The sequence below is a fragment of the Lithobates pipiens genome, unplaced genomic scaffold, assembly GCF_037356315.1.
Source record: "Lithobates pipiens isolate NorthernLeopardFrog02 unplaced genomic scaffold, aLitPip1_a1.2 Scaffold_16, whole genome shotgun sequence".
NCBI classification, from domain to species: domain Eukaryota; kingdom Metazoa; phylum Chordata; class Amphibia; order Anura; family Ranidae; genus Lithobates; species Lithobates pipiens.
Genome location: NW_027507748.1, coordinates 147,552,092 through 147,575,495, shown reverse-complemented (window position 1 = coordinate 147,575,495; position 23,404 = coordinate 147,552,092). Strand labels below are relative to the sequence as shown.

The 23,404-nt window shown below is 42.2% G+C and overlaps 1 long non-coding RNA gene across 1 annotated transcript; it reads right to left on the bottom strand.

The window, feature by feature from the left end:
• Positions 1-18,023: 18,023 nt before the first annotated feature.
• Positions 18,024-21,563, bottom strand: LOC143982131 (uncharacterized). Its single transcript, XR_013274407.1, has 2 exons — positions 19,887-21,563; positions 18,024-18,316 (listed from the first exon to the last, which is right to left on the bottom strand). It is a non-coding gene; the product is annotated as an uncharacterized LOC143982131 (long non-coding RNA).
• Positions 21,564-23,404: the final 1,841 nt, after the last annotated feature.

Below are 23,404 nucleotides of genomic sequence, written 5' to 3'. Positions count from 1 at the left end.
GCGTGGCACTTTGTCCGATCGGAATTCTCTACAAATGATCGGACAAAGTCGATCGGATTATGTTGTCGGAAAATTTTATATCCAACTCTCAAACTTTGTTGGTCGGACATTTCGACGGAAAAAGTCAGATGGAGCCCACACACGGTCGGATTAACCCGACAAAACGGTCCTATCGGACATTTTCCGTCGGAATTTGCAACCATGTGTACAAGGGCTTAAGCTGCATTAGGTAGCAGATGAGAATTTACGCAACACAGCTTTAAGTGTTAGGGTTAAAGCGGACCTTCAGACATTTTTTCATCTTTCCATCTATTGAATCATCTGCCCTTGTTGTTTTAAGTTTGGATAGTACATTTTTTTTTCTGCCAGTAAATAAATACCTTATACAGCCCACTTCCTGATTAGTGTCTGCTGATTAGCCAAGGCTTATAACATCATGCACAGCTCTCTCTCTCACTCTCGTGAGAGTGTACGATGAAGGGAGTGGGGATGAGTCATAAGAGGGCCAATGAAAGCTGCAGAGCTGGAGGTGTAAATCCAGGTGTAAATCCAGGAAGTGAACAGGCAGCAGCTTCAGCTGCCCACAGTTAAAATGATTGCAGCCAGACTCAGTGGAGGGAGATTTCTGCAGCATATTTGGCAAGTAGAGAATCTCAGTATATATATACCGGTAATAATATGCAAAGTGGTTGGAGGGAAGCTACAGAATGGCAAAGATGTTTTTATTACAAATTATGTGAGCAGATCGCAGTTCCTTTTTAAGCTAAGTATCATGGGTTACATTTAAGGTTAGGTTTAAGGCCAGGTTCACACCTATTAATTTTTTAGGCTGGATTCACACCTATGCATTTTTAGTGCTTTTTGCATTTTGCAGATTTGCACAACAGAACGTGTTTCATAGGAAACCATGTTAAATGGACTGTAGTGCAAATCTGCAAGATGCAAAAAGCACCCAAAATGCATAGGTGTGAATCCAGCCTAAAAAATTAATAGGTGTGAATCAGACCTAAGGCCTGATTCACATCTATGCATTTTTAGTGTTTTTTGCATTGTGCAGGTTTGCGCTACAGATCGCATTCCATAGAAAACCATGTTAAATGGACTGTAGTGAAAATCTACAAAATGCAAAAAGCATTAAAAATGCATAGGTGTGAATCCAGCCTTAGTGCATCTTCAGTTTTGCAGAAACACACTACAGTCCATTTAACATGGTTTCCTATGGGTCATGTTCACATCTATACATTTTATGGAAAGGGCCAGGGACGTTTTTCTGGTTTTTGGTTCCATAGACTTCAATGGATCAAAAACGAGTATTGAAAAACGCAAAATGCACCTGGAATATGCAATCTGCAACCTGCATAGGTGTGAACCAGGCCTATGGAAAATGATGGGAGCTGCCATTGCTGACCTCTTGCTTGAGAATATAAGTTCCTTAGTTGACATGCTGATGCTTTGGCTTCAATCTTGTTTTTTTCTGAGTTGCTGACCTAGAACAAGTATAAACAGAATTCTAACATTCATTTACAACATGTTTGTTCCAGGTTTGTGACTCAAAAGTGGTAAAGTGGTTGTAAACTCTGTTACACCACTTCTACCTACAGGTAAGCCTATTACAAGGCTTACCTGTAGGTAACTTTAATATCTCCAAAACGTGTACAGTTTAGGAGATATTCAGCATATGCGCTGCTGCCAACGTCATCGGCGCATGCGCACTGAAGAAACGGGCCTCTGGTGCCGTTTCTTCTGCACTCCACTGGAGTACTTCCCGGGTTTGCAGCTACGGCGCTGTGATTGGCTGGAGCCGCAAACCCGGAAGTAACTCCAGTGGAAGATATCCGCTGTGTACTCGGAGTGCCGATGCAGATTCAGGACATCGTTCTGAGGTAAGTATTTCATAATGAGCTAGTATGCACGCTAGCTCATTATGCCTTTGTCTTGCAAGGTTTTTTTTTTTTTCTTCTGAGGTTTAATACCTCTTTAAAGCCAGACATAAGAAATTGCAGAGATTAGGTGTACTGTAAGATCCAAGAAGGTGGCAGTACGGATTGTAGCTCCACAGCACAGAGAAGCCATTTTTTAATATGCAGACTAGGAAACATAAAACATTTTTTAGTTGAAGACTAGGCATATAGAAACATGTACATTATCATTGGTATTATATATTATTATTATTTTTATATTACTATTACAATATATTTCCTATTCTGGGTGGTACATTTTTAAAAACCAGTTTTAAAAATGAAATAAAAACAGTCATCACCAGAACTTGGTTGGCCGGTGATGGCTTGTTCATCGCCTTGAGGACTCTTCTTCCTATAAGGGTATTTGAGAAGGGTTTTGTTTTGTTTCTTTGTTAAGCTGTTTTTTCATTTTTTTTACTAGTTCTCTAATAAAAATCTTATATATATATATATATATATATATATATATATATATATATATATATATATATATGTCACGATTTTAGAGAATTTTGCAAGAGTCCAAAGCTTACCTAGCTTTCTCTGTGTCATTCCTATGGATAAAAAAAGAGTAGTAGACTATACATAATAATACATATCCCAAAAAATATATATATATATATAAAAAAACAAAAGTATTCATCAGTTTAGGCAAATATGTGTCCTGCTACATATTTTTGGTAAAAAAATCGTCATAAGCCTATACTGATTGGTTTGTGCAAAAGTTATAGCGTCTACAAAATAGGGGATAAATTTAGGGGCTTTCATTTTTTTTTTAAATAGTTTTTACTAGTAATGGCAGCGATCTGTGATTTTTAGCAGGACAGCAACATTGCAGCGGACAAATCTGACCCCAAGTGACACTTTTTTTGGACCAGTGACATTATTACATTGATCAGTGCTATAAAAAAAAATGCACTGACCAATGTATAAATGACACTGGCAGGGAAGGGGTTAACACTAGGGGGCGATCAAGGGGTTAACTGTGTTCCCTGGGTGTGTTCTAACTGTGTGGGGGGTGGACTTGCTGGGACAACACAGAGATCGCTGTTCCTGATCACTAGGAACAGCAGATCTCAGTGCTGTCCGCTGTCAGGACGGGAATCCGCCTTGTTTACATAGGCAGATCCCTGTTCTGCTTCTCTTTATCGCGATCATGGGTTGCCGGAGCTTTACCGCTACCACTCCCACTGCCCCAGTGTGAAAGGGCTCTTAAGCGGAGTTCCACCCATTTAAAAGTCAGCAGCTACAAAAAGTGTAGCTGCTGAATTTGAATAAACAGACACTTACCTGTCCCACGGTCCAGCAATGTACGAAACCTCGCTCCTCCCCAGATCCTCTCTGCGGTGCCGGCTTTGTAACTGTAGGTGCCAGGCTGTGGCTTTACAGCTGGGCGTGCACTGCACATGCACGAGCCATGCTGCGTGTTGTGAATGGCCGTGCAATTTTCTGGGACCTGTGATGTGTCCCAAAAGATTGCAGAGAGGGAGGGGGAGAGGTGAACTTCCTTCTGGCGCCGCGGAGCCAGGGGAGGAAGTGGGAGCTGGGTTCCTGTCAAAACTGGGTACCCCGCTCCCATACCTCCCAACATTTTGAGATGGGAATGAGGGACACCTACTAGCAATGTATGTAGGCATAGGACACACCCCCTGCCACACCCCCTTAAAGGAGAATTAACCAAAAAAAAAAGATTAATGAAATTCACAAGTGCTTTTTTTTTACCACTTCTATTCCTTTATGTTGGCCTTTAAAATTTAGAAATGCAGCAATTTAGAATTTGGATGAAATCTTTAGCCCTGGAAACACTTTTTGGAAGATAAAAAGTGCATTTTATATACAACTATATAGATCAGCCCAAAATGGAGGGACAAATGAGGGGGAAAGAGGGACAGAGGGACATTGCTCCAAATCAGGGACAGTTTCTCGAAATCAGGGACAGTTGGGAGCTATGCGCTCCCCCCCAAAAAAATGACCTGCCAAATATACTTAAAGCGGAAGTTCCATTTTTGGGTGGAACTCCGCTTTAATCAAAAGAACCTTTATTCTTTGAATTAAGTTGTTTGTAGCTATGAAAGAAAGCAGAGCTATGGATGTGTTGATATTAATATGCTAATTAAAGTGTTTCATTCTTTCATACGAATGGTCAAGAAGGCAGCAGTGAAAAAAAATTAGCAACAACCTTATAATTATTTTATATACCAATGAATTAGACCGGCCAATAGGTCTGTGTTCAGCAGGGAGGGTTAAGCCTCCATCCTTTTATTATACTATTATTAAACCCTTTAAAATAGCACATTTATTGAAGGCATCGATTCCAAGGTACATGTTTACTGTGAGACAGACGTGGAAAGAAACAGATGGGGCATATGGATAGGAGTGGAATCTTCCCAAGCATGAATGTAATGACAGAAGGCAATAAAAAGTGAAAATCGCACAGATCCAATGTACTGTGTACCACTGATGTTACATAATAACTAGAGGAAGAGGAAAAGCACACCAAATGTATCTAAACACAAACCTACAGATGTACAGACATTTTTAGCACAGAAAATGTTGACTCTATTGGATGACAAAGAAAAAAGCATTCTAAAAGGAACCTTTTTTTATTATAAATATTTTACCATTGTCAGATCAGTCAGTGTGTGCTTCTTGTACATGAACTAGAACTCTATTTTATATATATATATATATATATATATATATATATATATATATATATATATATATATATATTTTTTTTTTTTTTATATGTATATCCCTGTATGTTGTGGTTGTTCAGGTACTTATCTAATAGTTTCGTGAAACTCTCAATGCCCCTCGCTGAGACCACCGTCTGTGGAAGGGAATTCCACATCCTTGCCGCTTTTACAGTAAAGAACCCTCTACGAAGAAAAGAACCCTTTTGATTTCCATATATTTATTAAAGAAAGCAACATATAAAGACAATACAGTACACCAGAGTACATGCACAATATCTTTCCACAGTTCCTCTATCTAGAGAAGGGAAAACTCTCATCTACAAGAAACAAGTGCATTTTCATTAGAGCAGGGATCATGCCTAGTTCACACCTATGCATTTTTTAGTGCATTTTCAGTTATGCAGAAACACACTACAGTCAATTTAACTGCTTCCCGACCATCTCACGCAGATATACTGTGGCTGAAGGGCATGTAGAGGCAGATTAACGTACCTGTATATTGCCCTTTAAGAGGTGGATTGCGGGCGCTTGCTGGGAGCTCCGTGACTGTGATTGCGGGTCCCGTGGATTCGATGTCCACAGGGATACCCATGATCGTCTCACGGTGAGGAAGAACGGGGAGATGCTAATTCTCTGTATATTTCTAATTATGTTTTATTTGTATGTAGCACCGTGGCCCTGTGAGATACAACATTTCGTTCTACTGTATGTTCTTACGTGTAGTAGAATGACAATAAAGTTTGACTTGACTAAACAAGCATCTCCCCATTCTGCCTAATGACAACGACACTGATCTCTGCTCCCTGTGTTTGGGAACGGTGATCAGTGTCGTGTCACACACAGCCCCTCCCCCTACACAGTTAGAATCACTCCCTAGGACACATGTATAACGCTACAGCGCCACCTAGTGGTTAACCCCTTCACTGCCAGTCACAATTACACAGTAATCAATGCATTTTTAATCATACTGGTCGCTGTATGAATTTGAATGGTCCCAAAATTGCGCCAGAAGTGTCCGCCATAATGTCGCAGTCATGATAAAAATCGCTGATCACCGCCATTACTAGTAAAAAAAAAAAATATTAATAAAAATGCCATAAAACTATCCCCTATTTTGCAGATGCCATAATGTTTGCGCAAACCAATCAATAAACACTTATTGTGATTTTTTTTACCAAAAATATGTAGAAGAATACGTATTGGCCTAAACTGAGGAAAACAAAAAGTTTTTTATATATTTTATGGGGATATTTATTATAGTAAAAAGTAAAAAATAATGATTTTTTTCAAAATTGTCAGAGGTGATCAAATATGACCAAAAGAAATCTCTATTTGTGGGAAAAAAAGGACGTCACTTTTGTTTGGGATCCACGTCGCACAACCGCGCAATTGTCAGTTAAAGCGACGCAGTGCCGAATCGCAAAAAGTGCTCTGGTAATTTCTTCCGGGGCTGAAGTGGTTAACATGGTTTCCTATGGCTTTAATTCAAATCTGTGCATTTTATGGAAAGGGCCAGGGACTTGTTTCTGGTTTTTGGTTCCAAAACTTCAATGGATCAAAAATGTGTATTGAAAAATGCAAAATGCACCTGGAATATGCAAACTGCAACCTGCATAGGTGTGAACCAGGGCTCAGGCCCCCGTTTACACCTGAAGCCCCATGCACACTATCAGTTTTTCTGCTTATATATCCAAAGCGATATAATATGAGGTCAAACCTTAGGAGTTTCAATTTGTATGCAATCAGGCAGGCCCTTGCACTACATGGTTTTGGTCAGGGGCCGACTGACCATTCAGCCACTCGGGCACTGCCCGAGGGCCCCGGGCCACTAGGGGGCCACATCATGGTTGCCAGCCTCAGTAAAACCAGGGACAGTATGTAAAAATCTGTGTTTTTTTACATCTGCCTCTGAAATGTCCCTTACCGATATCCTTTTGGTCTAAAAATCCAGAGATTATAGCTGCCCCACCTCTCTAATACCGTCTCAGCCAATAGAAACATATCTGTGTATACTGTGTGTACTGTGTGAGGGCTTTCACACTGGAGCGGTGCGCTTGCAGGATGCTGAAAAATGTCCTGCAAGCCGCATCTTTGGAGCGCTGTCGGAGCGGTGTATTTACCGCTCCTAAAGCGCCCCTTCCCATTGAAAACATTTATTAACATTACAAGATAATCTCACAAATAAAATACAAGCTGGTTGATTATGTTGGACATACAACAAGTACGCAGTGGGGTTGATTTACTAAAACTGGAAAGTACCAAATCTGCAGCTATGCATGGTAGCCAATCAGCTTCTAACTTCAGCTTGTTCAATTATGCTTTAAAAAAAAAAAAATGGAAGCTGATTGGTTTGTAAGTACAGCTGCACCAGATTTTGTACTCTCCAGTTTTAGTAAATCAACCCCATTGTGTTGGCAATTGATCCATACACATATTACCAAATAGTCAAATTACTAAAAAAGAGTTCATCATAAAAACTTGACGCGTTTCATGAATAACCTTCACTTCTTCAGGAGTAGATGCCACCCATATAAAGTCTTAAGCCAACTTAACCAAAATTAAATGTACCCACCACACAGTGTCTGGCCAGGGAGTTGTGGAGGGGGTCCAGGACTCCCCATCAGGACAACCAAAGAGCAACATAGGGAGGTATGAGGATGGAATTTGAGGACGCAAAGTCTCACCATGTGCTGTAATGTGTGAATTAGCATGAAGAACATCAGTCTTGGGTGGTTCACAGCAAAAGAGCCATGCGATTTCCCTGAGTTTCCCACACATGCACTGCGGGTTGAGATGTGTGGGTTGCCATTAAGAATAAATGGCAGCCCTGTGTGTCTCCATGGAGCACCATGCTTTGGTCACGGGTGGTTGCGGCTGAGTGAAAGTCTACTATTCCTACACCTGCAACCACCCTCACAGTGTGAATCCATGTTGAGAAGTATAACAAAGCTTTGTTAGTATAGAGAACTGTGGTATGAAGGCTTGGAGTTTTTTGCTTTGGGCATTTCCAGGTTATAATCAGCCACAAATCATAACCTGTACAGGTACAGATCTATAAAGAGATAACAAGGTGTAAGATTTCATTTAGGTCAGTGATGGCGAACCTTGGCACCCCAGATGTTTTGGAACTACATTTCCCATGATGCTCATGCTTTCTGCGGTGTAGTGGAGCATCTTGGGAAATGTAGTTGCAAAACATCTGGAGTGCCAAGGTTCCCCATCACTGATTTAGGTCCTAGTTGGGTTAAGTAAGTGTTTGGTGAAGCCTAACATTAACTGCTACATTGTCTTGTCTGTGATTTCTTTGCCAACAGTAAAAACTACCCCTGCCAAAACCTCACAAGCCAAAATTGTAGCATCAGCAAAAAACTCTCTACAGACCAATACCACTGCAGGCTCATTCACACTAGCACTTGGGTGGGAGGGTAAATCCCTGTGGTCAAGCTGCGCTTTTACTGACCCCCAGTTGCTACCCCCTTTAGCTATAGAGGAGGTGGACAGGGGTGTACACATATCACAGCCTGATGATTCGCAGCCACATCAGGAATTCTATCCCCGTGTTACGTTAGCGTGGCAATCAAGGGGTTAAAGCAGGCAGTAAGGAGCGATTTGAGTGTGGATTGCTCTTCAGAGACCAAAGCTTGTGTTAAAGAGTGCCAACACAGTGGATGATGCAGTCACTGGTCCATGAGCACAAGAACTACGACACTAAGGCCGCGTACACACGGGCGGATTGTATGGCCTACTTAGTCCGTCATACAATCCGACGGACAGTCCGTCATACTTTCGAATGAACGGACTTGACCACACACGGATAGCCAAACAGTCCATTGAAAGCTTGCGCGATGACGTGTACAGCGCGTACGACGGGACTAGAAATAGGAAGTCCAATACACAGCAATGCAACCTTCCGCCGTGTAAATCCTTTCTGAGCATGCGCCATTCTTAGTCCGTCGAACTAGCCTACTTACGAGCGGATTGTCCGCTAAAACCAAAGTATGACGGACAATATTACGGAAATTCCGAAATACTTAGTACGCCAGACTGCACGCTGAAAAAGTCCGCTGAAGCCCACACACGAGCGGACTGTCCGCTGAAATGTGTTTCGGCGGACTAAGTAGGCCATACAATCCGCCCGTGTGTACGCGGCTTCAGATTGACTTTGGCAGTGCTTTTAATAAGGTTCATTGAGTTTTTCTTTCCGTCTTTTATTTATTTCATAAACTTACACAGCCATAAAACAAGCCTGCATGTCAGGTGAAAGGATGGTAAATGGCCTGGCATAATGAGATCTCTTTGTGTATATCCAGGTCTGGTACAGGCAGATTGGCTGGACGGTGACTGGCACTGGTGCTGAGAACACAGAGGTGGCCATATTTACACACCAGCCTCAGCCCTATCTAGTCCAAGGGCTTTTTGACAGTCCTTTCTGCTAAGTACTGTAAGTTGTGGTATGTTATAACTGATGTTGATATCACTGATATCATTGACATTATTATTGCATTATGCATTGAGAAACACTGAGGTTGTTTCAGATTTGACACCCAGTAATAATCATCTCCTACTCATGGAGCCATAAGTTTAAAAAAAGCAACTTAAAGCGGAGTTCCAGCTAAAAATACAACTAGGTCTTAAACAAAAGACAAGCCCCCCCCCCCCCCCCACCTCTCGTTTTTGGAGATTTTAAAAATTTTTGTACCTTTTGAAGTGTACAAATGTGTACTTCTGTCCTAACGCCGTAGCAGCGTAGTACATAATTTCCGCATCTGGATTGGCCCTCTCCTCCCACCCCTGCTGCCTTCTGGGACCTGTATGTGTTACAGAAGATGACAGGGCCATTCAGAAAGCTCAGTGTGATTCGCCCATGCGCAGTAGGAAAAGTATGATTCCCTTAGTTGCAATGGCGGCGCCTGCACCCAAACGGATGAATCGGCTTGGGGGGGGGGGCTACATTGTTGGATCCCTGGACAGGTAAGTGTCTTTATATTAAAAGTCAGCAGCTACAGTATTTGTAGCTACTGACTTTTACATTTTTATTTAGAGTCTGGAACTCCGCTTTAACTAATAGATATTTTCTGATATCCGTTTACTGTGCTCTCATTCATCATTCAGTTTTACTACAGTCTAGTTTGCTTGGAGGCATCTTTATGAAACTGTATATAGTTATTACAGCATGGCACTTATTTTAGCATTGACATATAAACTTCCCTTTTTTTTTCTTTGTAGAAAAATGTGACAATGATTTATCATCAAATTTAAATGTTTAGAAAGTTATTGATAGCTACACAAAAGAGAATAAATATCAGTACTGCAAGTACTATAAAAATAAATAAATTAAAAAGTGGCAAATCTAAATTTCATGACTGTAAATGAAGAACCTACTACTGCAGCACCTTACCAGATATTTTCCCAATCTGCTGTTTCCAGGGCAACCGTGGCTTTAGATTGTTACTGTCATTCCGCATTTGGTAACAGTCTACAGCCATGGTCGCTCGGGCAAGACACTGGCAGCAAGAATGCCAAATAGGCAACAATGGGAAAGTGGGACCGGACGTGGCGGGTCGAGCCGAGCCGTTTTTGGATGCAGATAACATTCTATAGGAAGCACAGGTAAGATTAAAGGTAAGCAATGGAGATTTTAAGATTGATGCATTATGATACAATTTTACAGTCAATTATATTTTTATTTTGATTGCCAACATTTATTGACACATTCATTAAAATGTTTTTTTTTTGTACATTTAGGCTGGGTTCACACTATAACCCGCTGCGGATCGCACAGGAGCACTGTGCGTCCCTGTTTCCCATTTCAGGGCAGATTCTATGCCTGAATTCAGCCCTGAAATGGAGCCAAAGACGTGCGTTTTTGTGCAGTGTGTTCCGCATCCACAATGGAGATATGTGAACCGGCTCCATAGGGAGCCAGTCACATTCTCCTGCTATGCGAATTGGATGCCGGGAAACCCGCATCTAATTCAGATAGGTGTGAACCCAGTCTCAGGCTACTTTCACAGCAGCGACAGTAGAAACTGGTGTTTAAGCCATGTTCTTCTAGTCTCCCGACCACCCACCTACAAGTGGACATAGCAACTGCTTCGGTCATGATGCTTCACAGTGTGGCAATTTTATTTGAGCATGTGGAATTTGTAATATGAAGAAGGAGCAACCCAGGTGCCATACAACCACAAAGCCAAACAGTCTCTAGTGAGGCTGGGTTCACACTCATGCGAATTGGATGTGGTTTTCACTGCATCCAATTCGCATGACAGAAAACTGTGCTCGGCTCTCAATGGAGCCGGTTCATACACCTTTGGGGTGGTCCGGATTGCAGAAGTATCCTGTGCATCTTTGGCTCCCAATCAGGTGTGAATTGAGGCAGAAATTAGGACCTGATTCACACCTGAATTGGTGTACAGGGACCCCCTGCTGTAAGCCGCAGCCGCAAGTGTGAACCCAGCCTAAAAGAAGCTTCAAGGCCATGCCCTCCGACACATTTTACCCCACCAATGACTAAGCCTCCTGGGGTGTTCCTTCTTCATATTGCATTCACCAAGCTGAGATGCACCCTCAGTAGGAGTTACTGGATTTGGACAGACAGGAGCTTGGAGTGGCACCCCTAATCCTTTGGTGTGGGTTAGAATGTGGAGTTTGTCAAACTTACCATTCAAAGTCATTGGGACTATGCCGCATGCCAAACATGGGTTTGGAGGTTGAAGTGTGGTATTGATCGTAAAATCACCATTGGGACTGAAAAAAATAAAGCGGCATTCAAGAAGCAGCCATATGACCCTTTTAATGCCTGTAAGATAGCTTTAAACCACATACCACCTCTGGAAAAATGACCCACTACAGATCACACTTCAGAGAGTCAGTACAGCCAACTGCCTTTGCAAATGAGCTCTAACAAATTCTTTATTAAAGTTAATGTAAACCCAACCACTAAAATCTCATAATCTTTAATACATTAATGTCATTTCAAAAGTAATTTTCAAAAACTTAATTTGAAGCTTTCATTAAAATAAAACTTTGGAGATGCTGCTATAAAAAGCCATTGTGCAGGCACTTTCTGTTATGGATTGACAACGCTCTGTCTCTCAGTTGTCTTCATGCATGATCAACCTGTCACACTGGCTTCCAATGAAAACTACAATGTCCCTTTTTAAGCACACATTATACAGGAATGGTCTACTGTTGTTACCATCAGGAAACCCACTCTGAAACATGCCATGCAGCCATTGCTGGAGTAAATGCATGTAGACAGAAAATGGCAACAAACAGGTTGCAGCAGATCGGCAGCACTGAGATGCAGCTACTTTAAAGTGATTCTAAAGGCTAAAAATTTTCTGACTTAAAGCCCAACTCACAATTTTTCTTTCCCATGCGCTTGTATAGCAAGGGTCAACTGCTCATATTTTTTTAGGGGTAAGCACAAAGTTTATACACACCTGATCCGCCGATCCTCCGCAAACTCCCCCACAGTCCAGCGGTGGACTGTTGCTGTCTATGGAGCATGCTGATGCCCGGAACAGTCCATTTTCAAGACCTCTGGAGCGGAGAGGTGCTGGACTGGCCTTGTGCGGTGAGAATCAGTGGATCAGGTAAGTATATCTCCGATGTCCTCTCCCCTAGAATAAAATGAGCAGTTAACCCATACAGTGCAGACACAGCCCCACTGCATGGAGTAAAAAAAATTGCCGGAGTCAATCTTTAAAGCGGAACTAAACCCATTAAATACCAGGTTTTCGGAGGATCCCAGAAGAATCCCAGAAGATGCCCGTTTTGGGGAAACGCGTGGGGTGGAGTGCACTTGTGACGTCATCTCAGCTGGTAGGATGGGTGACACCGTGGCCGACTTATATTACTGCTCATTCTTCTGTGCCTCATTGAAAGTTTAATTCTTTTGATCCAATAAACTTGTTAAACTGTTTCACGCTATGAGGTTTCTCCCTGTTCACATTATATACACGCTCTTGTGGTGAGTGGATCTCACAGAAAGAACAATCTATGCTGCTGCGAGACGACTGTGGAGACATGCTCATTGGGAAGCATTTGCGGTGGAGATTGATTACAGGCTGTGTTTGATTTCTGTTATGGAAATCCATTCCGTTTGGTAAGAGGCTAATTGTTGTATCAAGGAGCACATCCTTTCTTACACTGGAGCACTTTTTGGAGTGCTATTGGAATGTGTAGCACCCAGAACTTCATTACAGTGACACATTTTTTGATGGACTTTATGTTTAACCTGTCACATATACTTTATTAACATATTGTTTTCATTCCATTTTGATTTTTTGGCACTTATTGCATGTTTGCTCGGTATATCAGCACTTGCCCTTTGTTTTTTCTTTGTACTTCATTTGTATTGTGCTATATTAATTGTGTCCACTGACATCCGCCGCTCCATAGGGGAATGCAAGGTCCGATCGGTTCAGACAGGCGGACATGATCTCACAGCATGTGTGAAAAGGCTCATATTTCTGTTATCAGCGGATTTTGTTGGATCGGATCCCCAGGGGCTGTCAGCGGACATATGTCCACTGACATCCGCCGCCCCATAGAGGACAATGATTGGCCCGATCGGGTCTGCCTGTCTGTTTTTTAGGTGAATCCGATAGGTCCGCTGATATGAAAGGGGCCTTAGATCAGCCTGTCAGTTTTTCAGGTGGACCTGATCATGCAGCTCTTTGGGCAGATAAAGGTAAATGGACCCAAGTCCATTTACATCCACCTACATCCGAGTTCATCAAGGCGTGGAAAAGGACCTAAATGTGAAAGATTGGTGATAGTCTGATGTAAACAGACACAACCTCATTTACATCCAGCCCCCTATAGAGTGATCATGGGTCCGCCATAGTCTGCTATCAAAATGCAGACAAGAAATAAATAGGCATGGATACCACAAAATTGAAATCCTCCCCATTCGGCGACAATTCATCAGGGGATCTGTGACTGTGTGAAAGGACTCTCAAGTGGATCTGCCTTGAAGCAAAACACCTGATTCAAAAGCCTCAGATGGGACCAGTTGTTCTCAATTTTGGGATCTACACGGTAGTTCCAGAGGGATGCCAAAACAACTTCAACTTGTAGTGTTTCAGGTGCCGAAGCTACCCATAAAACAGCTTTGGGTAAGTCTGCAAGTATGCACCTTATGACACCACCAGTATTGGTGACCAAGGTTTTCTTTAACCTCGGCCTAACTTCCAAACGGATCCCTAAGCCCTATACTATTCCCTAGAAAAATTCTAAGATTAGTTCTCTAGTGGCAATACGGGCGAAACTCAGAGATAATGGCGTTGTGGTAACTTCCCCAAAAAATCAAACAACAACCATAATATTAATTATTTATATCACTACAAAACAAATGCCTTTTAAAATACGTTTGGCATAACTACATCAGTATCACCAGCAAAGCAGCTGAAATTTCATCAATTGCCGCGTCAAAAATGTTAATTCTAGATTACAGTAGATTAAACAGTAGTTTACAAGACCAAACTTGCCATTTGTTCCTTGATTCTGACCATGCGTGTTTGTCAGGGCTTTTTTTTTTCTCAAATAATAGGTGCTGGAACTTAACCACGACCCCACAAAACCCCTCCCCCTACACACACCCTCCAAATCACATGATATAGTTGATGTGTTCAGTCAAATTTCATGAAAACAGTAGGAGGGTCTTAAAGGGGCATTAAATACCAGTATAAATACAGAGTACAGAGCTGTCACTTATAAACACAGAAACCAGACTTCTGTGTTTACAAGTGATTGTGGTGAGCAGCCCCCCCCCCCCCCAAGAGTCTGAGTCAGAGGTGGTGGAACTGAGTTTCCCCTGAAAAAAAGCCCTGGTGTTTGTAATTTTGACGAGCATGATCAGAATCAAGGAACGAGCCGGAAGAGTTTGGTCTTGTAATCTACCGTTCCTAATCAAGAATTAACATTCGTGACGTGGAAAATTATGAAATGAAACAATGAAACAAATGTTGGTGTCCCTTGTTAATTTTCCATTGTGTTGTCTTTAATGGAACTGCCTACTTCCAAACTGTCATTTGAAGAAAAACACATAGCAAAGTGAGTAAAAAATATTATTCAACACAGTTTTTTTTATCGTGCAGAAAAAAAACCACAATAGAATTTAAATTAGAGATGCTATCTGCCATCCAAATAAAAATACCTTTAAAAAAAAAGTGCATTACGTGCAGAAAAAAAACAAAGAAAATATAACAAAACAAACCAAAAAAATACACAAAATAATCTAAATTAGAAAGGGGAGTAGGGGTGACCAGACCAGCGTGGTTGTTGGGGTTCATATGGCTTGTATTGCCACAGACCAGCATAATAATAATGTTCTCTCCTCTTATTTTGTAACATGGCTGGTTGACGAACGTGTGATCAGGAACGTTCTGAAAATTGCGAATCAACACTCACCACTTCTACTAACATGAAATTAGTAGAGGGGGCCCAAAGGGTGGTGCTTGAGAAATGAACTTCCTCTTTATACTCTCGTAGTACGTCACTACCTTCGCGTTTGTCAAACGACAATTTGCGGATAGTTAGTATGCTAGACAAAATCCTGCACATGCGCTTTTGACACAAATCAGACGCTCGGTCGTACGACAATCGAACAGTGTGTATGAGGCTTGAGGTCTCATGCACACTGAACGTTAAAATAACGTTATAAAAACATCAGTAACTTTGCAGTGAGTTTTTCAGCTTTTTTCAATGTTTTTGCAATAGCGTTTTTTAGCATTTAACGTTAAACGCTGGTGAGCGACATTTTTGAGCGTTTTTCAACGTTTATCAGCGTTAGAGTGTTTTTACAGCTTAAAAACGTCTCTCAGGACCCACTAGTTTTTTGTTTTTTTTTACTGCTCAAAAACACCACTGCCCAAAACTACTGATAACAGTGCATGGACACATAGGATAACATGATGGAGAGTTTAATGAGTGTAGAAAAAAATGTCTACAGACAAAAACAGCTGCAGAATATCTAATGGTGTGTATAGGGCTTTAGTCTCCTTTCACACAGCCAGGGAAGGAGGTAAAAACAGGTGATTGACTTCTGTTTTTACCATGCTGTGACCACCCCCATGTAGGTGAAAGGGGATATGCTGAAACCGCCTGCCAATGCTAAACTGACAATAAAAAAAGCCCCAAGAAAAAAAATATCAGGCATAAGAAGCATCACCTGCTGCATGGCTAAAAAAAACTTCCACCATCCACAGTGGATCGCTTTTTAGGGTAGTGGGAAATACCGCTACTAATGTGAAAGGAGCCATAGAGCCGCGTGGACCCCTGAAATAGTGAGTATTTGGACACTGGAGGACTTTTATTTCTTTAAAACTGCATTGGGATTTTACATCATTTATGTTTGAAAATTACCTATGGAGTTCTTCTTTAAACACTTCCGGAGCTCCGCACGCCGATATATGTCCAAACTTTGATGGGGATATCATTGTTATGGCAGCAGCTAGCTGTCATAACCCCGGTATTCTCGTGTTCAGTTGGCAGTCGGGTTTCTGATAAGAGTGGTCTCTGTGGCAGATTCACCGCAAGATCACTTTTATCGGTGGTGGGGGAGTGCCCCCCCTCCCGCCATGCTCAGGTTCCCTCCGCCGCTTACTGGATCTGTCGGCATCGGTTGAGGCAGTCGGATCTTCAACCTGGCTGGACATGGAGACAAGTGAGGGGAAGATGGCCCCCATCCATCTCCATAACAATGCAGGGCAGAAGCGACGTCAAAACGTCACTTCTATGGACAGCTCTTAGACCCCTTTCACACCAGGGCGTTTTGCAGGCGCTATAGCTTTAGAAATAGCGCCTGCAAAACACTCTAAAGAAGCTGCACCATTGTGTGCAGTGTGAAAGCCCGAGGGCTTTCACACTACAGCGGTGCGCTGGCAGGACATCAGAAAAAAGTCCTGCCAGCAGCTTCTTTGGAGCGGTGAAGGATCGGTGTGTTTACCGCTCCTCCACCGCTGCTGCCCATTGAAATCAATGGGGCAGCGCTGTAATGCCGCCGGCAAAACGCCGCTATTGCGGCGTATTGCCGGCGGTTTTAACCCTGCGGCCGAAATGCACCGCAAATCCGCCGCAAATCCGGCGGTAAAACGCCGCTAAAAATAGCGGCGTTTTACCGCCGACGCAAGGTGCGGTGTGGTGTGAAAGGGGTCTTAAAGACCCATTTTTTTCTTCTTATTGCATTTTAGTGTAAATATGAGAACTGAAGTCTTTTTGACACCAGATCTCATATTTAAGAGGTCCTGTCATGGTTTTTTTCTCTATTACAAGGGATGTTTACATTCCTTGTAATAGGAATAAAAGTGACACATTTAAAAAAAAAATAAGAAAAATATTTTTTTAACGTGCCCCGTCACGTGGTGTGACAGAAATGATTGCAACAACCACTATTTTATCCGCTTGCCGCCGAGCGGATGCAGATGTGCGTACTCAGCTTTCAGGGGTTATACAGGAATGATGCCTGCACCTGCATTTAAAATAAATAAGAATAAAAAAATAAAAAATTAAATTGCCCCCATCGCCGCAAGCTCGCGCATCAAAGAAAACGCATACGGTAGTTGCACCCGCATATGTAAACGGTGTTCAAATCACACATGTGAGGCATCGTCGCGATCGTCAGAGTGAGAGCAATAATTCTAGCACTAGAACTCCTCTGTTACCCTAACCTGGTAACCGTCATTTTTTTTTAAAGTGTTGCCTATGAAGCTTTTTAGGTACCGTAGTTTGTCGCCATTCCACGAGTGTGCGCAATTATAAAGCATGACATGTTTGGTATCTATTTACTCGGCGTAACATCATCTTTCACATTATATAAAAAAATTGGGCTAACTTTACTGTTTCGTTTTTTTTTTTTAATTCATGAAAGTGTCCCTTTTCATATAAAGTTGCAATCAAAACAATCACCATTTTATTTTCTAGATTCTCTGCTAATAAAATATATATAATGTTTGGGGGTTCTAAGTAATTTTCAAGCAAAAAAAATACGGATTTTAACTTGTAAACACCAAATGTCAAAAATAGGCTTAGTAATGAAAGGGTTATTCTCCAAGGTGTTAGAAAAAAAAATGTTTGGGGATTCTAAGTAATTTTCTAGCAAAAAAAAATGTTTTTAACTTGTAAAGAACACATCTCAAAAAGAGGCTTGGTCCTTAAGTGGTTAATATCTTTTTTTTTTTTTTTGTGAACTATTGTAGCCTTGTAACTTAGTAACTTATTTACTGGCACTTTGTACTTTACCAATAAATCATGCAGTTTGGGTCTGTTTGTATAGAGCCTGTACAGATTATGTGTCCTCCATCATCATACTTGCCTGTAGCACCTGAGGAATAATGATAACAAAGATATGGGAATCTTATTTGTCACTGATAGTATATATTTTTTTGTTTCCATAAATATGAAACATATTAACTTCAGAACTGTGACTGTATTTATGTATCGTATTGTATAACTTGAATGCAATGTCTCTTATTCTCTCCCAGGCAGGAAATCATCTTCTGTGTTGTGGGATGAAGCCATTATTAGCAAGTTGTCAGGCATGGAATCACAGTGTACTTATTTATTGTTGTTAGAGGTGAGATTTTGCTCCAGAAAGTTAAACGCAGGGAACAGCTTTTTTGCAGCCTCCGCATGTAAAGAATTCTGGATCTACAATAAAAATAAATTAAATTGGTTAAGCATGTAAGTAAGCAGTGAGTATCTTATCATTGAAGTGCACCCATGTGAAAAATGTGATATATCGGCAAGCTATGCCTCAGTAATGCTAAGTTGGGCTTTAACGGACAAGGACTGAACAAAACTGGACTACCATACCCATCCCCAACTTATCCCAACCTCAAACTTACCTCTATTGCACAGCTGCTTACTTAAAGTAATGCTAACACCATCTTTCCCAGCCCTCCAAATCTAGACTACCACCCCAACCCCTAACTTACCTCTGTTGTACTGCCCCGGCCTGGCCACCTTTGTCATGCCTGCAGTTCAAAGGTTGGTGGCTTGTAGAGAGGAACTTCTGTGAAGTTGACGCCACTGACATGTAATGTCAAATTAACTGCCATAACTACATTTCCCTGCAAACACCAAGTTTGATGAGCATATGTGGTAGAAAGGTGGACTGCCTATTCCCCAGCTGTCTCAGAGGGGTCCCATAGTACACATTACTGTGTTCTACGTGAGGCTTGTACAACCAGCATTCTTTTAGGGTTATCCATATTCTCTTGGGTTGACACCCAATGTGGACCACAAAAGTCTGCTGGTTTACAATTAATTCTAGAGGAGCCTCAAGTAGACCACAATGGCGATAAGCACTTTTGGGCTCCTCTGAGACAGCTGTGAAATAGGCAGTCCATATTTCCACATCATGTAATGACTTCTATGGATCACAGTTTGTTCTGCACTCCTGTGACATGCTAAATCCCGCTATCGACTGATGTCACTCAGCTGGTCCAAGTTCAGGAAAGATCCTGACCATATGGACGCAATCCACCCAGATGCTTGTACCGGCACCTGGCTCTCCTGAGAGGCTGAGCCAGCCTCTGCCTTCCCTCCACAGCCCATGGCTCTAGTAAACACTCAAAGAGCAGAGCAGAGAGCCGGTGACTGAAATGTAGTGACAGACTAGGTGGTAGTGCCAGGCTAGGTGGTAGTGCCAGGTTAGGTGTTAGTGGCAGGCTAGGTGGTAATGCCAGGTTAGGTGGTAGTGCCAGGTTAGGTGGTAGTGCCAGATTAGGTGGTAGTGCCGGGCTAGGTGGTAGTGCCAGGTTATTTGGTAGTACCGGGTTAGAGTGGTATAGCACCAGGTTAGGTGGTAGTTGCAGGCTAGGTGGTAGTGCCAGATTATTTGGTAGTGCCAGGTTAGGGTGGTATACTGCCAGGTTAGGTGGTAGTGGCAGGCTAGGTGGTAGTGCCAGGTTAGGGTGGTATAGTGGCAGGTTAGGTGGTACTGCCAAGCTAGGTGGTAGTGGCAGGTTTGGGTGGTAGTGCCAGGTTAGGGTGCTATAGTGAAAGGTTAGGTGGTACTGCGAGGTTAGGGTGGAAGTGCCAGGGTGGTTAGGTAACAGAGTAAATACATGACAACATGAATAGATAAGAGAATGCTGGTCCTGTTCCCCTCTTCCTCCATCACCTGCACTAAAAGTATAAATCTATGACTGTCCCTGCTGCTGCAGAACCTCCTTCTCCCCCTCCCTGAAGTAAACACAAAGAATAAAAAACTCACATGGGTGCTGCAAGCTGAGGACTGTTTCTGGCTTCATCCTGGAACTGAAGTCAAAATGTGGCGGACGGGAGGGGAAGAGGGGCGAGGGGCTGCAGCAGGAACAAAGCATTATTGGCTAATGAGATGAGATGCAAATATGCCCCTCCATTTGATTGTCAGGAGTCTGTATACTGCACATCATGCAGCCCTGCATCTTATCTTACTTCTGTGTGCACTTCTTCACATATTACAGATTGGAGATGTTGTTTTGCACACACATAGGGGCAGGCTTAGAGGTGGAAGCACTGCTGCTGGAGCTATCTCTCCCTTCTGTCATTATGACAAGCAGAAGACCCAGCCTGCAAAGTTTACACAACAGAACATGGAGGATGATCCGCACGGCAATTACATAGCGATGCCCTCTGTGTGTCTCTCCCTCAGCAGCTGAATGCCTACAGAAAATCGTTCTGTAATTGTCATGCCAATCATTTTAATTGGGGGGGGGGGGGGCACAGTATGATGTTGGGAGGTCAGACGCCACTGCCTAGCCATTCTTTGCACCTCTTCTTGCCTTTTTAAGTACTCGGGGCATGCAAGTTCCAGGTTATTCAGATGATCTACTTCTGAAGGACTAATCTCTCTTCTAGCTATCTGTGAATGTTCACAGTGCAATTCAGATTCTTCAAGCCTTTGGTTGGGTGATCAGCTTCCAAAAATCTGCACTACAATTTTCTCTTTGCCTGGAATACTTGGGCATTATTCTAGCTCAAGCTAAAATCTTCCTTTCAGAGAGATAACTGTTCTCTCTCAAAACTCATACTTGGGGCCAGGGATCAAAGATATACCCTCGGTGAAATTCTCCATGAGAGTTGTGGGTCACATAATGGCCTTCTTCGAAGCTGTCCCATTTTGCCTAATTTTCTTTAATACCTCCCCAATACAAAAGCTTGTTGGCATGGAACAAGCATGCTCCTTTTTCTTCTACCCAGGCATACACATATCCAGTCAAGCAAGAAATTACCTAGCTTGGTGTATTGGCAACCCACTCTTGACAATTGGAAATTCACTTCTGCCATAACACTGAAAGGTTATAACGACAGGTGCCAGTCTTTCCGGGTGGGGAAGAGTGTTTTAATCCCTCACAGATCAGGGTTTTTAGTCACCAGAGGAAGTCCATCTCCCCATCAACACCCTGGAGCTCAGAGTGATAAGGTTGGATCTGCACTGCTGGACCCCCCCTTCTCGAGGGCACCCAATCGGGGTGCAAGAAGGCAATACTGCAACTGTGGCCTACGTCAATCACCTTAAAGGAAATAAGCCAGATCATCTTATGGTTGGACAAACGCTATCCACCAATCTCTGCTGTCCACATCCCCGGAGTGGACAATTGGAAGGTGGATTACCTCAGCTGTCACTGCTTGGACCAAGGGGAACAAGCCCTTCACCCTGAAATCTTGAACCTGATATGTCAGAGATGGGGTACACAATGTGTGTATATCCTGGCCTCCGGTTTCTTTAACAAGTTGCCTCTATTTTTGGACAAGAGAAAGGATCCTCACCGGATGCTTTTATAATTCCTAGGGTCTATGAATACTTAGCTTATGTCCTGTACTGTACAATTAAGATAATAGAAATTCTGACCTACTTGTAAACTCCATATATTGGAGTACGGTACATGACACAGGACACCCTCCCTTCTACTCCTGTGTCACTCTGCATTGCTTGCTACAAACCTGAGAACTCCCAAAGTAGGGTGGGGGGGGTGGGGGGTGTCCCCAAAACCTGCCAGCATCCAATCACCTGAAGGTAGCTATAACCTAGTACAGCTTGTGTCCTCTACTGTACTTTATAATATGGTATTTGCAAGTAAGTCAAAATCCCATGTCCACTCACTATCGTCATTCACTGCTGCTGCTTTAGGGCGGCACAGTGGTGTAGTGGTTAGCACTCTCACCTAGCAGTAAAAAGGGTCACTGGTTTGAATCCCAACCACGACACTACCTGCCTGGAGCTTGCATGCTGTCCCTGTGCCTGCATGGGCTTCCTCCAGGTACTCCAGTTTCCTCGCACACTCCAAAGACATGCAGGTAGGTTGATTGGCATCTGTCCCAAATTGGCCCTAGTATATGAATGGGGACCTTGGATTGTGGGCTCCTTGAGGGTAGGGACCGATGTGAGTGTGCAATGTACAGGGGTAGGGACAATTGTAGATACTCACTAAGGTTGAACTGGATGGACTGGTGTCTTTATTCAACCTTACTAACTATATAACTGCTACTGCTGTGCGCCACCATCTTCCCACAGAAATAATAAATAAATAAAACACATTCCTAGAGAATTAGGGCCAATGCACTTTTTAACTGACTACAGTGACAGAAAAGTATACAAAAAACAAAATGCCTATTAAATCACTTTGCAGATTTTGTGCTAGGCAGGGTAAACTGTAATCAAAATGACACTGTTCTACCTCCCTGTTTCACACAGGTTACACAAAACATAGATGCTGAGCCTAGGTTATTGTCTGCCCATGAACCATAAGGTAGCATGAAGCAAGCTGGCACACAGCAACAAGTCCTTGCAAATATTTATTACAAAATTACCAAACCACTCTGGACAATCATGCTGACGCGCTTCTGCCTACAAAGCGGCATTTTGTCATAGTATAGCTATGACTAAGGCCGCTTTGTAGGCAGAAATGCGCCAACAAAATTGTGCAGTGCTGTTTGCATTTCTCCATTTTACCTCAGGCTAAACATTTAACCCATTGAAACAGATTTTGATTGTTTTTATGATTTGCTAATGTCTTCTTAGACTATGGTTATTCTGTGATATTACTTCCTTGGTGTAGTCAGAAAGCATATAGTTAATACATTATTGCCACATACAAAACCTTCTATTAATAGGTCTGTAAATAACATGGCAGAGAACATATTGCAGGGTAGCTGATGCATCATATTTTTCCAGTACTGCTTGGACAGGCACATAAAGGTTGTTGCACAAATCATCTGGCAAAGTAATGATATGCTCTATATATTTGCTATTATTTAAGTAGATATACCGTGAAAGTATAGTGACCGACTAAAAACATGTTTTTTCTTTGATGGTGGGGGCAAATCAGCTGTACCTTACCTTGCTTGTACAGACATTTATCATAGCTAACATATTTTAGCTCAAAAGTAGAAGAATATCCATGATGTACACAGGATAACTGAGTTAATTTTTCAAATTATGTATTGTTGTTAAGTATTGTAATAAACACCAATTCTGTTTTGAGGAGTGGTAATGTTCCCATGTAAATACAGTATGTACAGTACCTTGCAAAAGTATTCACCCCCTTTGGCATTTTTCGTGTTTTGTTGCCTCACAACCTGGAATTAACATGGATTGTTTAAGGATTTGCATAATTTAATTTAGAGAACTTTCCCACAATTTTGAAGATTTTTTTTATTTTTTATTGTGAAGCAAACAACAAATAGGACAAAATAACAGAAAAGTCAATGTGCATAACTATTCACCCCCCTAAAGTTAATACTTTGTAG